This window comes from Triturus cristatus, chromosome 11, assembly GCF_964204655.1.
Source record: "Triturus cristatus chromosome 11, aTriCri1.1, whole genome shotgun sequence".
NCBI lineage: Eukaryota > Metazoa > Chordata > Amphibia > Caudata > Salamandridae > Triturus > Triturus cristatus.
Window position 1 is genome coordinate 1,123,041,105 of NC_140594.1, and position 16,970 is coordinate 1,123,058,074.

General features: G+C 52.1%; 1 protein-coding gene across 1 annotated transcript in view; it reads right to left on the reverse strand.

Moving 5' to 3' along the window:
- LOC146786163 (uncharacterized) overlaps positions 1-16,970 on the reverse strand; it is a 656,587-nt gene that overhangs the window by 287,260 nt on the left and 352,357 nt on the right. The gene's annotated exons all lie outside the window — the stretch shown is intronic.

A 16,970-nucleotide genomic window follows, 5' to 3' on the forward strand; every position in this document is an offset into this window, starting at 1 on the left:
GATGTTTTTTGTTGTAACAGGTAAGCATTTTTTAACATTTTTTATAGGGTTTTGGGGCAGGTGGATTTAGGCAGTAGTAGTAGTTCATGGTATTGAGAGTGTAGTTTTGTGGTTTTTGGAAAGTTTAACAGTTGTTTATGTGTTTTTGTAGACTAGTCATTTTCATTAGGCATGTGTTGTATTGGTTAGTAAGACAGCATTGTTGTACATATTTTTATTATCAGCTTTGTATGCCTTCATTTTTATGTTACATTTTCGTTTGAATTTACTGCTTTGTTGTGGGTGGGTACTGTCTTTTTCTACAGGTTTATGGATCTGAAGATGTTGTATAGACATTTCATTTTGAGGTTCTTTTTTTCTTTTTAAAGGAAATCCTTTTGATTACTAGCAAACCAATATTTTTAATATGATTTTTTTTTGGTTTCTTAAGATGTTTTTCTTCTACAGGTTTCTAATGGACCCATGTTATTTTTTGCTTCTTTAAATATAATAGTTACCATTTTGGTGGATTACATATTTTTAACTACATCTAGATCTGCAGTGACAAAGCTGTAAGTTATATTTAAGTTGTTTATTGTTCAGTGGGAAATGTTACATTTATTAATGATTTTGTATTTGATGTGATATATTCTATGTGTTTTGTTTGTTGTTTTTATCCAATAATACCTATATTATACATTTTGGTAGTTGGTGACTTTTTCGCTTTTTAACTTATCAGCTTAATTTGTGTTTTATAGTTTTTTAACTGATGTGTAAAAATTATTTGTTTAATAATTAGTTTAAAATATTTAATTGTGGGGGCGTGGCCAAGATGGCGGGGTGAGCGGACGCTTCCTCCCGTAGCTCCTCCGGCCCGGCCAAGCTAAAGCCTTTTTGTTATGCTTTTCTCCCCCCGCTGAGGCTCAGCGCGGGAGAGGAGCGTGGCGGAACATCAGGGGCACACATTGGTGCTGTTTTGGTCCGGATCGCCCCGGGGGAACCCCCCCAAAAGTTCGTCTGAGATCAGGGGACGACGGCGGTGAGCCCGAGGGGCGGAGCGTATTGGAGAGCTGTCCGGGCGCCTCGGTTGGGCCTGGTGCTGAAAGCTGCGGTCTGGAGGGGATCTGGCCCGCCGCTCGACGGTGACTGAAGGAGCCTGGCGGGAAGGGGCCCGACGGTGTGGAGGGCTTGGGACGGGTGCCCCGGCACTCGGACTGGTGACGGCGACACCTGGCACTGCGGAGGCCCTGACCCCTAGCCGAGGTACGGCGGACTCCTTGTTGGGGCCGGATCATCTGGCCCCCTGTGCGTGACTAACGGGGGCCGGTGGTGGAACTTATTTCACGGCGGGGCACCTCGGAGGCCCCGGGGGTGTCGCCGGGCCTAGTCGGTGTGGCTTGCTCCGCCCGGCCGCCATTTTGTCCCCGAAGGAGCAGTGGTGGCGACCTCCGCTGAGCCCTGGATGCTGGCTGCACACGACCTCCCGATATTGCTGTCTTGACTACCGGAGGGATGAGCTGTTGGGACCCCCTCGCTGCGGCCCCCTTGGTTGTCTCACGCTAGCTCTTGCGGCTGACGGTGACCGGGCTCGGCCGCCATTTTGTCACCTGTGACGCAGCGACCTCACTTGTGGGGGATCCCCCGGCCCGAGTGCTTGCCGGCGGCTGAGCATCTCTGGGGCGCCTGGATCGGGGCCCGACTGCGGAGCTGACGATGGCTGGGAAAGGAGGCCTGAAGAAAGGGGACCGTACTCTGCCGGACATGCTTGGCAGGGCCCAGCACTTGCGGGACAGGACACAGCCCTCGCCGGGGCCCTCCCGGGCTCCGGCGGATGTGACTGGAGGGGAGCCACCCGTCACGAGGGCCTTCATGGAGGAACTGTTTAGCTCCCTCAGGGAGGACTTCCAGACACTGAAGCGGGAGGTGGCCAGCGAGGTCCGAGAAGTGCGCAGAGAGGTGGAGGGCCTAGGTGAGCGTGTGGAGGCGGTGGAGACGGAGGGCCAACAGCGAGCGGAGGAGATAGTCCACCTCCAGCAGGACGTTCTTCGCCTCCGGGAACAGTGTGTGGAGCTCCAGGCCCACTCTGAGGACCTCGAGAACAGATCTCGGAGGAACAACATCCGAGTGCGTGGCGTGCCGACTGCGGATGAGGGGTCCGATCTGGGGGGCTATCTGCGGGCCCTGTTCCGAGAAATCCTGGGGGAGGCCGCGGACTTTCCCATCAGCATCGACAGGGCGCATAGGGTTGGCCGCCAGCGCCAGCCATCGGCACCCCCACCGGACATTCTGGCCTTCCTGCCCGACTTTCCACTAAAGGAGCGTATCATGGCTGAAGCCCGCAAGAAACAGCCCCTGACCTTTCGGGATCGGCCGGTGGCGCTGTACCAGGACCTCTCTGCCATCACTCTACAGAAACGCAGGTCCTTTAGGATTGCCACTGACTTTTTGCGCGAGCATGAGACGCCGTACTCTTGGGGTCACCCCTTCCGCTTGATTTTTCGGTGGAACGGGGTATTGCATCAGCTACGCTCCTTGCAAGACATTTGTGGTGTCCTGGGGCTCACGGCAGCGGAGGAAGAGGGAGCTACGCCGTCGTGGAGGTCCTCGGAGGGACGGAATCGGCGGAGGTCATCGAGGCGGCGCTCAGCGACCAGTGCAGGGCGCCCGGACTCCCCTACCATTAGGGCGGACATGGCAGACGCCCTGAGGGCGGCGGCCGGGGACTCGATCGGCTCCTCTAGCGTGGCCTTGACGGCCTAACATACACTCCGGGGGGAGATGTCTTTAGCTTCTTAACATGCTTGGCACGGGGCGGGGGGGTTGGGGGGGAGCGGGCGGAGGTGAGTGGCTGGACGTCCACTTTGCTATTTTCTACGGACTTGCCCGTTTTGGGGCTTGACTGAGACTATGGGGTGTTTGAGTTTGGGGATGGCTAGTTGCCAAGGTTGTGTTTTGGGTGGGGGAGGGGGTTGTTTTGGGGTTGGGAAGGTCCCGTCCGATGTTGTCTTTGCCCGCTTTGTCTTGGCTTGTCCCGCGCTGCGGCCCCGCGCGCCCCACCCGCTGATTCCCTACCCATTGCATGGCGCTCCCGATCCCTGCGAGGAATGCCGGGCCTAAAGGTAGTGACCCTTAATGTTCAGGGTCTGAATAACCCGGTGAAGCGCAGGGCGATCCTGTCGTTGCTGGAGGGGACGCAGGCGGACATTTGCCTTTTGCAGGAGACACACTTATTGCCCCGAGACTGCCACAGGATGCGCTCTGCTAAGTTCCCCACCCAGTTCTTTTCCTCGGCAGCGAACAAGACGGCAGGGGTAGCCATTCTCCTAGCGAGCTCCTTTCGGGGGGAGGTGTTGCATAAGTGTGCTGAACAGAAGGGGAGGCTCCTTGCGTATCGCATGAGCCTGGGAGGCATAGCATTTACGGTTGGCTCCGTTTATAGCCCAAACGAGCACCAGGAGCGCTTCCTAGACTCCGCGCTGGTGGATGTCACTGCTTCCCCGGACCGACACGTTATCTTGGGCGGAGACCTCAACATTGTCTTTGACTCTGGGATGGACAGATCGGCGCAGCGCTTCCCGCAGACGGGGGAACTGTCCCAGGCTGGGAAGGCCCGAATTGCGGACATGGACTTGCATGATCTCTGGCGCTCCCTGCACCCCACGGATAGGGACTACTCTTTCTTCTCGCACGCACACCGCACTTACTCACGGCTGGACTACCTCCTGGTGAGTGGACCGATGCGTGCCGCTGCCACGGCGGCGGACATCGGGGTCCTGACCCTGTCTGACCACTCTCCAGTTATCGGCGTTTTCCAGTGGCCGGCGGCCTCCCCCTCTCGGGGGGTGTGGCGCCTCCGGGACACACTTCTACACAAAAAATCGGTGGTGCAACGCATCGGGGAGGTCATACAGGACTATCTCACTCACAATAGCAACACTGACACCTCGCAGGCGACACAGTGGGCGGCATTGAAGGCCGTCCTACGGGGGGAATTCATCTCTATCTCTGCAGCCGAGAATAAGGAGCGACAACTGAAGAGGGATGAGTTGACGGCTCAAGTTCGGGAGCTTGAGCAGGTCCACCGCCGTACGGGAGCGCCGAGGGTCTGGAGGCAGTTGAAGGCAGCGAGGAAGCTCCTCTCGGCTCTGGATCTTGATAGGGCGGAGTACGCCGCCTTACGTTTGAAACATGCCTACTACACTGGGGGGGACAGATGTGGCAAGCTCCTAGCACACCGGCTCCGGGTCGCGCAACAGCGCAGCGTCGTGAAAGAATTGGTGGGCGCGGACGGGGGGGTTGTCTCCGGGGACGCGGAAGTAGCGGAGTCTTTCCGCGGCTTCTACGAGGCGCTGTATGCTGAGGAGCCCTCCCCGCCACGGGAGACCGATAGCTATTTGGAGTCGGTGACCCTCCCGGTACTGGACCCGGCTCAGGCTGACCACCTGGAGCGGGACATCCATGTGGAGGAAGTGATTTCAGCTATTGCGCGGCTGAAACATGGCAAGGCCCCGGGCCCGGACGGGTTCACGTCGCTATTCTACAAGACTTTTTGCACGGCCGTGGCCCCTGTCCTTACGCGGCTGTTTAACTCTTTCTCCGCACCGGGAGCCATCCCTCCGGATCTCCTGAGGGCGACGGTCGCGGTAATCCCGAAGCCTGGGAAGGACCGGGCCCTTTGCGGCTCATACCGGCCCATCTCTCTCCTAAATGTCGACCTCAAGTTGTACACGGGGATTCTCGCAGCCAGGCTGGGTCCACACCTCCCCGACCTGGTGGAGGCGGACCAGGCTGGTTTTGTGCCCGGTAGACAGACGGTTGACAACACCAAGAGGGTGACACATGTTCTGGAGAAGGCCTCAAGGATCTCGGGGGAGCGGATGTTGTTGTCCGTTGATGCAGAGAAGGCCTTCGACAGAGTTCACTGGCCGTATCTTGAGCGGGTCCTTAAGAAACTGGGAATCGGCGATAAGTTCCGCACCATGGTATTTAATTGCTATAAGCATCCTTCAGCGTCGGTGCGGGTAAACGGGTGTAGCTCTGGTAGCTTTGCCATCGAGCGCGGCACGCGGCAGGGCTGCCCTCTCTCGCCGCTCCTGTTTGCCCTCTACATGGAGCCGTTTGCTCAGAGGATTCGTGACAATCCGGATGCTGTCGGGGTCCGGATGGGCCAGTACGTCCACACCGTCAGTCTCTATGCGGACGATGTCCTGCTGACTTTGGACGACCCTAGGAGGTCGCTGCCTACTTGCCTCCGAGAGTTGGACGCCTTCGCGGGGGTGGCCGGCTTCAAAATGAATATGAGCAAGTCGATGGCACTGGACGTGTCCCTGGCTGCGGAAACCAGGAGGGATCTTCAACGGCTCTTCCCCATGCAGTGGTCCTCGTCCACGGTGCCGTATCTGGGGATTCTGCTGGCGCCTACACTGTCGGAGATGGTTACGGCCAATTATGCCTCCCTCAGCAGGAAGATCAAGGACGAGCTTGGCCGCTGGAACAAGGGCCTGCTGTCCTGGCTGGGGCGAATCGCGGCGGTCAAAATGACGGTGCTGCCCCAGATACTATATCTTTTCCGGGCCCTTCCACTCCAACCCCCGGTGGGCTGGATACGACAAATGCAGGCTGACATCTCCCGCTTTGTCTGGCAGGGCCGCAGGCCACGCATGAAGAGGGTCCTCTCCACGCTTGCTCCGGAAGCGGGGGGTCTCGGCATTCCGGACCTCCGTAAGTACTTTCAGGCGGCACAGCTCCGCTATCTGGTGGAGTGGAGCAGGTGGGAGTCCGACAAACATTGGCTCTTCCAAGACCAGGCAGTGGCGGGCCGCACCTTACAAGAGGTTCCATTCCTGCGCCGCGCGCACCGCCCCGCTAATCTTTACGCTTCCTTTGTTACGCGGGTCCCCCTGCGTGTGTGGGACGCGGTCTGTGAGGCCCGGGGCCTTACCACCTTCCCTTCGCCGCTCACGCCCATTGCGGGCAACCCGGACTTCTCCCCTGGGATGGAGCCGGGGGTTTTCTCCCACTGGGTGCAGGCGGGCTGCAGGGCACTCTTCCAGATCTATGGCCCGGAAGGAGTGGTTCCTTTTCAGCAACTCCGCCAGGAGTTCGGCCTGACGGAGCTGGACAGATTGCGCTACATGCAAGTTCGGCATTGGGCCCTCCAGCCTCAGGTGCGTGCCGCCGCTGCCCGTCCAATTACACCGTATGAGCGGTGGTTGGCTACTCGGACCTCCGACGCTAAACTGATCACTGATCTGTACAAACACCTACAACCCCCGCCGTTTCACTACTACAATCCGGGGAGGGAGCGTTGGCACAGGGAATTGGGTAGGACACTCAGCCACAAGGAATGGGACAAAATTGCGTATCGGGCGCGGCACTCTGCATACCACACGGGCCTTACGGAAACCTTCACTAAAGTGTCCACATACTGGTACTACACCCCGGAGAGACTGTATGAAATGCATAGACACACTGACAAGGGGTGCTGGCGGAGCTGCGGGCAGGAAGGTACCCTTACACACATCCTATGGGATTGCCCAGTGCTGACCGCCTACTGGAAGGAAGTTCTGGACGAGGTGGATGAGCACTTTGGCATAGAGCTGCCGCGCCTCCCGGCGTATGTCCTGCTGGGCCTCCCCAATGACCTAATGTACCCACTGAAGTCCCGCAGGGGTAGGCAGATTGCGATAGCGCTGGGGTCTGCGGTTCAGAACATTCTGATCCACTGGCGCACATCCACCGCCCCCTCCATCACCGGTTGGTTGCACAGACTCTGGCATGTGCTGGGGATGGAGAAGCTGTCGCTTACGGTTGCGGGGGAGATAGACCAATTTGAGGAGCTATGGCAACCCTTTCTAGCGCTGCTGTCCACTGAATTCCGGGAGCTCACCTGCCCGAGGTATCTTAGGCTTCTCAGGCTGCGGCCGCCGGTGACCCCGGCGGACTAGCTTACATGTGAGATGGGGACCCCCGGCGGGGGGGGGGGGGGCTGTGCGGGGCTTCCTGGTTAGGGCTACTTTGCTGCGGGACCATAGGACGGGGGGAGGGGGGAGTGTTGTTGTTTTTGTACTGGGAGGATGGGGGATGGGAGGGGGGGGACTGTGTTCTGTTGAGGGGTTGATTGGGGGGGGTTTTATTGCTCTGCTTTTGGGTGTCGGATACGCGCGTGGGATTCCACAGCTTGTAATTCTAGCGTTCATTTACTGTGTTCTTCCCTCTGAGCCAACGCTTCACCTATTGCCAACCCTCTGGAGATGCATCCCTTCTTCTTTGACTGTATTCCACGTATCCTGCCTCCTGTCCCCCTCCCCCATGGTTTGTTTTGTCTCAATAAAAACGTTTTAAACATAAAATATTTAATTGTTACTAGTTTGAGTTGTATTGGGTGTTGTGTAGGGAATTAGATGTTTATAATAGGGTTTTGGCTATTTATTGTAAGTAGTGTACTCCTTTGCTGCTAACAAAGAGTTTTACTTTACATTGTAGTATGTCATACATTCTTTTGGTTTATTTGGTTACTTTAAGTTTGTTTTGGGTTAGTAATTGTTCCCTTCGTAATTCTTGGAAACTTCGTTTTTTTGAAGGGTTTCAGTAAATATTTATAGTGCATGTTGAGCACTGCCTAGGTGTGGATTGGAAGGCATTGTGGCATCCTACACTGTGTTGTTTGTTTTGCCTTCCTGTGCAATGGTACTGTCAAAGACGTTCCACAATGGTATTTAGAATATGGGTTGGCGTCCGTTTCCTGAACTGTGCAGTCTGACATCCCTGGAGTCTTCAATATAGTCGATTAGGGGACTTAGTTTGTGTTCATTTTGTTGGTAGAAGGATTATCTATAAGTAAGTTGTAGTAGTTGGCTACTTCTGTGGGAAGGATATAGGCTAGTACTATAATTTCAAAGGCAAATTGACTGCTTGTTGTGTACTTTACACTTAGGGCCCTATCAAGAGTCTGGCGATCCAAGGACTGCCAGAGTCGTGGTAGCGTGGTGGTGGCGGATCCAGTCAACGTTGCACTGGCGGTCCGACTGCCCGATTATGCCTAGGGCAGTCGGACCGCCCTGGGAATGCCAGCTATGCCAGGGAGCTGCTGTTCTCTGGCATAGGAGCGTCGGTCAGAGGCCACAATATTCGTGGCAGGACCACCATGGTCCTGCCAAGCATATTACGAGTTTCCTCTCAGCCAGGCTTTTCATGGCGGTTCAACTGCCATGAAAACCCTGGCAGAGAGGAAACAAAGGGCACCCTACAGGGCCATCCTGTGCCTCAAACATATGTGGCTGAACACAGGGGGGCATAACCTGTGCCCCACTGTGTGCATTCACATAGGTTCCTGCACGGCATGGACTTTCGAGCCCATGCACTACAGGAACCTTGTAGCGCGGTCCGTTTTTAATGGTACCACTACCTTTGAAAGATGCACCTCCATGGGACCACCATGCCACCCGCCTGCCCGACTACTAAAAAGTTGTAATCTGGCGGGCGAGCGGTGTGAGCTTTGGCGGGGCGCTGGCGCGGCAGTTTGAACCGCCGTTTCACCGCTCCACCAAAAACTCGTAAACAGATCCTTAGGGCCTGATTACGAGTTTTGGTGGTGCGGGAGTGGACGGGCTGCCACCGCCCTGCTCCCACACCCCTGAAACTCATTGCCGCCTGCCCGATAATGACTTAAAAGTCGAATGGCAGGCAGCGTGATGGTCCCTTTGAAAAAGGCACCGCAATGTGAATGCCACACGAGGTTCCTGCACAGCATGGACTGTAATGCCCTTGGTGTGCAGGAACTGGAGTGCATGTACACAGGGGATTATTATTATCACAATGGGGTAACCCAGTATCCCTCAGAACCTGGGCAGTTTATCAAAATGATACAAACGGTTCTGTCGGGTAAAGAATATTACTTCTAGCAAAAAACCTTCATTGGTTTGTTTGTACGTAGATTAATCAGGACTAACACACATAGAGACCATAAATAGTATTCAAAACAGCTTTATGAATTGCATCATTCATGAATAGCTACTTACAATGGCTGTCAAAGAATAATCGTGAAACATACTTGTGACAAAGTGACATATAGTGCTCAGTGCTGTGGTGAAAGGTGCGTAATATATACAGTGTGACTTATGGAGGTATTGATAATTTACAAAGGCCAGAAAAGCAAATATTTGAAACAGTCTGCAGACGGATTGAATAGGTCTTTATGCAGAGTCTTTTCAACTGATCCTTGAAAGAATGTCGACGTTTCAACCCAGGGTAGCGTTACTAGCTAGTCAATACGGGTCTTCATCAGGACAGGGAGTGACAGCCAAAAGGAGCCCAACGTAGCTCCTGGGGCGGGGTAGACAGATGAACAAGCAGGAGCAACTGGCCCCTGCACGGCGTGGCTATGAGTCCGGTAATAGGATATATTCTCTCTCCAGATATGTTCAAAAAGAATCCAAACGCAATTAATGGAGTTGGGTAACCTCTATGTCGTTTTATCAAAGTGATCCACCTAAAGTTCCCCACAAGAGAATTAATCTCTTCCAAGGCGGCAAGGGGGTTGAATGGGGCATGGGCAAAAGTCTTATGTCCTCAGATCGAACGAATCACACTGAGGTCCTTAAATGTCGGCCCGGAAGGGAAAACTACTTCATGTCTGAACGAGCGCAGGCAAGCGTCCTGTCTCTAGTGACATCCTAGTATGGCTGTGTGTGTGGGAAACGTTTTGGGATAGTTTGAATCATGGCGTGTACAATATCTAATATTGTGTTCGGGGTGTAGTTTACTTTTAATGTTGTTTAGTAGTTTGTAGTAACTACTAGTCTGTTTATTAGGTAGTAGGGCATATACAAATGGTACATTAGTTTTTTGGTATTCACCATGTATGGTGTATATCTGAGTGGATGGTTGGCACATTTTGAATGGGCCATCCATCATCCATGTTTGATATATGGCCATAGCTAAAGGAAAAAGCATGAAAAACCCCAGCCCGGATGGAGTCCTATTGGACCTTTTTAAAGCTAACTCTCCCTTTTGGGCCCCATTATTAGCTAATGTGTTTAAAGCAGTGATAATTGGTCCTATCCCGGCATCCTGGAAGGAGGCCATAGTGGTCCCTGTTTTTAAAAAGGGTAATAGGAGTGACCCTTCTTGCTCCTTAATAGATGCGAATGCAAAACTGTTGGGTAGGGTTCTCCTTGCCAGATTGGAAACCTGGGCGCTGGATACAGGGGTGATTGTTAGATCACAGTATCGATTCAGGAGGGGTATGGGTACCAACGAACAGTAGCACTTCGCGAAGCTACGCAAAGTGCACTTCGCACTACGCGAGCTACGCGTAGCACTTCGCGAACTGTGTAGTACCTTGTTCGCACTGTGCCAGATGTCATTTTCAATGATTGCACAGTGCGGACAAGCAACCGGCACTGTGCAATCATTGAAAATGGCATCTTGCACAGTGCAAGCTGTAGTTTTCTGCTGCTCGAGTAGATTTTTACTCGATCGTCAGCTTTCTCAACGCGAACTGGTTGTTTCTCATCGCGATCGCGGTCGCGAGCATACGCGACCACTCGCAATGAGAAACCTGACCTCCTCGCGTTGGGAATCTCGCCGAGAGGTTTATTTTCCATGCTCGCGATCGCCAACTTGATGTTGCTGATCGCGAACAAGGAAAAAGTCTCGCCGGGATGTCATTTTGCTTGCTCGCGGTCGCCAACTTGACGTTGAGGACCGCGAGCAAGCAAAAAATGACCGCAGAGCTACGCAACACTACGCTACACGTGTTCGCACTGTGCTACGTGCAATTCACGTAGTGCGAAGTAGCGCGAACTTCGCAAACTACGCGAGCGTAGCGTAGTGCTTTGCCCAGTCTTAATGTTATGCTCCCTCCCCCTCCTCTCCTGCTTCTCATGACTAACCCAGATGGTCTTCTAATTCTTTCTAGTCTAGTCCATCCTTTTATTACCTAGCAATCTAAGCTGCCTGTTCTCATGTGACAACATTCTTAGTCAGCTGGTGAGGAGTGACATTGATAGGGTCTGCTCATGTTCTAATAAATCCTTACACCTGACAAATGTTGATACAAGCAGACTGGTCAGGTAATGTCGCAGGACAGCTTTTACATATTTTTTTTTTAATTTTTATAAAAGCTCAGTTCTACCAAATACTAGCATGCGGTTGTGTTTGAACATTGAGTCATTCACAGGTGTAGAATGTACCTTTGTTTAAGATAATTTGCTTAGTAATGAAACAGTTTGCATAGTGGAATATAAATGACCATCTTCCCTTTTTATTATTTTCAGTGGAGATACAATTTTTGTACTGCACTCTTTATCAACAGTCTTAACTAGGCTGCTGTTATTGTGGATAAGAACTGGTTCACTGCAGTGAAATGTAGGTGAGTATGCAGTGGAATTTGATCTTGATCTGCAGGGGGAAATCATTGACGAGAGGAACTCCGGATAGGTGAGCCAGAATCATGAACAGGACCAATAAAATATAGGTGTAGGGGATGCCATTGTGTGCAAGTTCTCAACCAGGTGGCGAGGCCAGAGATGAAGAACTCCCCAAAGGGCATAAGCCATTAAGGCCATGAGTGCGGGGTGGAAGAGGAATGGGTCTTAAGGGGTGGATCCAGCACACCACTGGCGCACAAGAGACTTTAGACAGAAAGCCTGCGATGTGAAAGGAATGCTTGCTTTGACTTCCTAGATGAAGGTGCAGGGCTGGTATAGATTTCCACCTCGCCATGTGGGCGATGGAACGGATTTCTATGAAGTAGGGCTTTTATCACAGCTTCCGTAGCTGGGTTTGAGGTTTACTCATAAAATTGCGTGCCCACCTTATGCAGTTCACATTGACACACATTCTACTGAAGACCCTGACCTCTTCGCACAGTGTTCTGAGGGCTTCTTCATATTTTTGCAGCTGACAGGTAAGATGGAGTTCTCAATATTCTTTAAAAGCAGTCAATGGTATCTTGCAATACCCCTTTGAGTTTTGGGATTTCACTATTCTTGAGTCTGGTGTTTCAGTGCAGCGATCCTTCCTAATGCTATCACACAAAAATGAACCTTAAGGTTGATTTACGAGATGGCTTTTTTGGCTCCACCTAAATGTTGATACTCATGTGTACAGATTTTGATTGGGCGGAAGTTGTGCACTTCCGCTGAAACAGTATATGTATTGCATTGTGTCTTGTAGGGAAGCCTTTGCATGATATAACAGGACTCAGTTGGTTATGGTGACAAGTCATTGAACAAGGCTACAGGGCTGATCTGTTTATTATGAAAAGTTACAAGAAAGACTGTAGGCCAGAGCCGGTTTGTGCTCTAGGGTGTTGGAGCTCCACCCCCTTTGTCTCACCCTCGGGCAGGTGAAAATATAATTAAATTTTTTGAAGCTACAGCACTTCCTTTGTTTAAAAAAATGCTCCTGCGCACACATGATCTTGCTGAGGATGCTGCACCCACCGGTGTCATGTTTGTGGTCTTTAGCAGGCCTCTGCATTACCAATATCTGCCCGAGGCCCAAAGTCTACACTATTTGCTGGGCTGATGATCTCACAGCCCTGAGGCCTGTGAATTCATCAGCTCAGCAAAGATATAGCTTCCAGGATGAATCTCCGCCCCTCGGTAATGCAGGGGTAAAGTTAAGCCCGGGCATTTCAGGCAGGAGCCCTGTAGTGCTGGGGCTTCCTGTCACTCAGGGATTGGACAGCATGGTCTCCCCACCCTTTCCCAACTCGTCATAGGGTTGGTCCACTCCCTATGACGAGTTAGGAAAGGGCGGGGTATAGGCTTCAGGATTTAAGGCAAGAATCGAGTCTTTGCAGTTTTGACGGCATTTCTATACATGGTGTGCTTCTTTTCATAGCGCCAGCAGGAGGCAACACTCCCCACCCCCCCCACAATAGCAGGCATGTTCCACGCATAAATAAAACACAACACACACATTTTGTTTGGGAAAGAAACTGCTGCAGGTTTATTACATACACCGTTATGTAATATGGTGGGTTATCTTACGGGCGATCCAAGGGCAGGCAACCATCTGAGCAGCACTGGGGCGAACCTCATCTGTGCTGCTCCTTTGGTGATCCTCTTCCCGGATCACGGTCCCTTATTACTCACGCCCCTTTCAGGGCGGAGCGTAGCAAGGCAAGCCCCCGGTTGTTCAGGCCCACAACCGCCGAAGGACTAACGGGGCGCCGACACGGTATTCCAGGAACCTCCCATGAGGCTCCTGGGCTCTGGCACCCCCTATGGTGCCGCGCAGAGGTACCCTTCGGTACCTATTTGCTTCTAGGTCGCCCTGTAACTCCGCCACAGCTCTGGAGGCGGCCACCGTCGCCGCCAGAGCCCCCCACCAAAATAGCTATAGTCTTGCCCGCTAACTCTCGGTCTATAGCCTCCTGTAAATCAGATGAAATAACATCCCTACTGGTTATCGATCCCCCAGCTATATCCCAATAGCCCTGGACGTTAGCTTGGATCAGCTAGTGTCTGATGAAACAAAAACGCCCTTTATGCCTGTGAAGTAGTGCCAAGCACGGATCACCTCACGCCGCAAAGTTCCACTGCGTCAAATGACTCAGCCCCGTCCCACTCAGGGCGGGACAGTTTCAGACGCCCTGGCTCACGATGCCCCGCCTATTTGCTGATCACACTGGCTGACGCCCTTCTAGCACCGTGTGTGTCTGGACACATGTGTCTCCCATCTCTGGGACGGGAGCTCACGTGTTAGGAGACCGTTCCAACCCCCGCTTGCCAACTTAGGCTGTTAGGGCGAGAAGGATTATACTTAACCTTGGTACCGTCCCTTTACTTGCTAAATCAATGCGCACAGGGGTGTCCATAACAGGCGTATGAACACTGAGCACGGCTGAACCCCAGCACTGCCCTGCATCCCATATTCTTTATGGGAATATCGACCGCTGAGCTCCCTCTGGTGAAGCCCCCTAGGCATACCCGCTAAGAGAATCTGACTGATTCGATACAGGGTGCACTGTCTGTAATCTAGTGCCTAACATATGATGTGGGAGATGCCACACACTGCCTAGGACATGGGAACACTATTTTCCCCCGGCCGTGCCTCTAAATGGCTCCACCCAGCTGTAACGCCAGAGACACACATCTTAAACCTCTTTGCTGGTTTATGCCACTTGGCACCCTTCTGGATGCAGCTTTGTGTACTTGTAAAGCGCGCATGCCCCCGGGGCACGAGGTGGCTAACTAGCCAGTGTATGTTACCCACTCACTGATACTTCTCTGTCGCTAACTGCCCTTACTTGTATTGGAGGGTTGCTGGGTGCTACCCAAGGACTGAAGACATAATGCTCCAACCCAGTTTGACCCCAGATCTTGGGGACAACCCCAGTAGTGACCATGCCTTTCATGGTACATCTACCCCAGCGCTTGACTATCAATGTGTTAGGGACCCCAGTCTCAAAAGACTATTGTCTGGTTCTAGCCCGCAGAAGGATAGCCCAGGAGGAGGCAGGCAAGTCTGTGGAACCCGAGGGGAAAGTTATGTGCAACTACCTGCCCTTTCCTGAATTATGGGACGCCACAAGGTAGAAAATACCCTGTCGCCATTTGGCACTAACGCAGTGTTCATCAAACTATTCCGTGCCACAGCACACTAGTTAGCTGACAACTACCACCACCCGCCTGCTGCCCTGGGTAAAGCGCGGGTAAATTTGTCTTAACTGAAGCTACCTGATACAGGCCCTTGGCTGCAGGGGAATGCCCACCCAGTGAACATGGTACCTGATTCTATATGATGCCCGCAGGTGTTCCCCATGAAAGCCCTCGTAACCACTTGCACAATGCAGTCTCAGTATTTCGTAGTGCCTTTCTTTCCATTGAAATTTCCTGAGTAAGTTTAAAATTATACTTTCCCACCATTGGGCTGTTAACCGTTGGCAAAGGCAGACTGATATTTTGCAGCTACTGACATTGCCTCCGGATATATACTACAAAACCACAGTACCTACTACACGCCAGTACCCTTGGCTTTAACAATGCTTGTTAGTTGTATAAGATAACTGAAGCCACAATTCTGGCTTCCCTGCGTTGCATATTGACAATGCTTCCATTCTGAACTGGTGGAACTGTCACCTTAATGTGTTGAACCTTCATTAAATGTAAGCCTGGGCAAAGCTCTACGATACGCTTGCGTAGTTTGCGAAGTTTGCGCTGCTTCACACTACGCGAATTGCACATAGCACAGTGCAAACACGCGTAGCGTAGCATAGTGCAGCTGTCATTTTTTGCTTGCTCGCGGTCCTCAACGTCAAGTTGGCGACCGCGAGCAAGCAAAATGACATCCCGGCGCAACTTTTTCCTCGTTCGCGATCAGCAACATCAAGTTGCCGATCACGAGCGTGGAAAATAAACCTCACGGCGAGATTCTCAATGCGGGGAGGTCAGGTTTCTCATTGTGAGGGGTCGCGTATGCTCGCGACCGCTCGCGATGAGAAACTACCAGTCCGCGTTGAGAAAGCTGCCGCTCGAGTAAAAATCTACTTGAGCGGCAGAAAACTACAGCTCGCACTGTGCAAGATGCCGTTTTCAATGATTGCACAGTGCCGGATGCCTGTCCGCACTGTGCAATCATTGAAAACGGCATCTTGCACAGTGCGAACAGGGTACTACGCAGTTTGCGATGTGCTACGCGTAGCTCGCGTAGTGCACTTAGCAAATTATGCCCAGGGTTAATGAAATGTTTCCCTTCGATGAATAGCAAGCTCAACCGCAAATGGGACCATTACACTAATCAACTTCCGCAACAGTCAGACAGATCACCTGCACGTAATCCAGGTGCGGAAAGCGGGGGCCCTTTGGAAACGGAATAGTGGCGCACAATCCCCGCGTTGGAGACAAAATTGACCTTGTTGTACTGTGCAAGGGGCACATGCAGAGACAGCATAACTATTCTTTGCAAAACAGAGCCTGTCCATGACTTTTGTCTATATTGGGACAAAGGATGAATGCTAATATCACTGATCAAGTCTGAGATGTCGTATCCGCTACCTCTGGCATATTTCTCATAATTCGCCATATATGACTGACACCGCAGTCTCATCCTGTACTTTGTGAGATCTTGGCCCACTTTGGTGTGCGCAGAGCCCCGTGAAGTATCCTTGGCTTCTAGGCCGATAGTGCACAAGTGTTAGGTGAGAAAGATTAAACCATACTAGCCGAGCCCTGGCCAAACAGACAACCATTTTACCATTTGTTATCAGTAGCACATACATCAATAAGATATTGATAAGGGCCACATGCATAACCCCTGGTGGCCAAAGGACCTTGTTGGCCAAGCAGCGAAATCTTCACTCAATGCAATAATACGAAACAGACTTCTCACTGCGCACGCCATCCAGGTGCCAAACAGGACACCGAGGTTTACACCGAACATCCCAACTCCAAAGGAAAGGCCCCACAAACCCAAAGCCCTGCGCGAGTCACTCACCGAGGCACCGCCGAAGGATCCATCCCTGAACAGCGCCTTCAGTGAATAGCAAGCTCAACCGCAAATGGGACCATTACAATAAACAACACCACCAATCAACGGAAATCAACCATACCCCCCTGTAAAACAGGTAAAGTGTGTGTGAAACCCAGCCATAGCCAGACGAAACCATAGAAGCAGTATAGCTGGGGCATTGTAGAGACGTAACCGATACTAGACCACCTGTCCCTTCCATCTGAAACTCGATAATCATTACCAGAATGCCAAGTGACTTAATAGGAGGCATATCAACTGTAACAGCTCCCTGCGGTGCAAAGGCTCTTGCTATAAGAGGGAACCTCAAATAGGGTACTTCCTTACCTGCCTTTGCATAATCTGCGGTCATGTGACCTTAGCTGGTGGTGTGCTATACCTGAACCTAACGGAAAATGAAAACTCTGGAACTGCCCATGGAAGCTAATTAAATGAAGACCAGTGAACCGAGGCAACTCCTAAGGAGTTTATACTCGCAAAGCTGAACTCATGAGACAATCGACACCTTT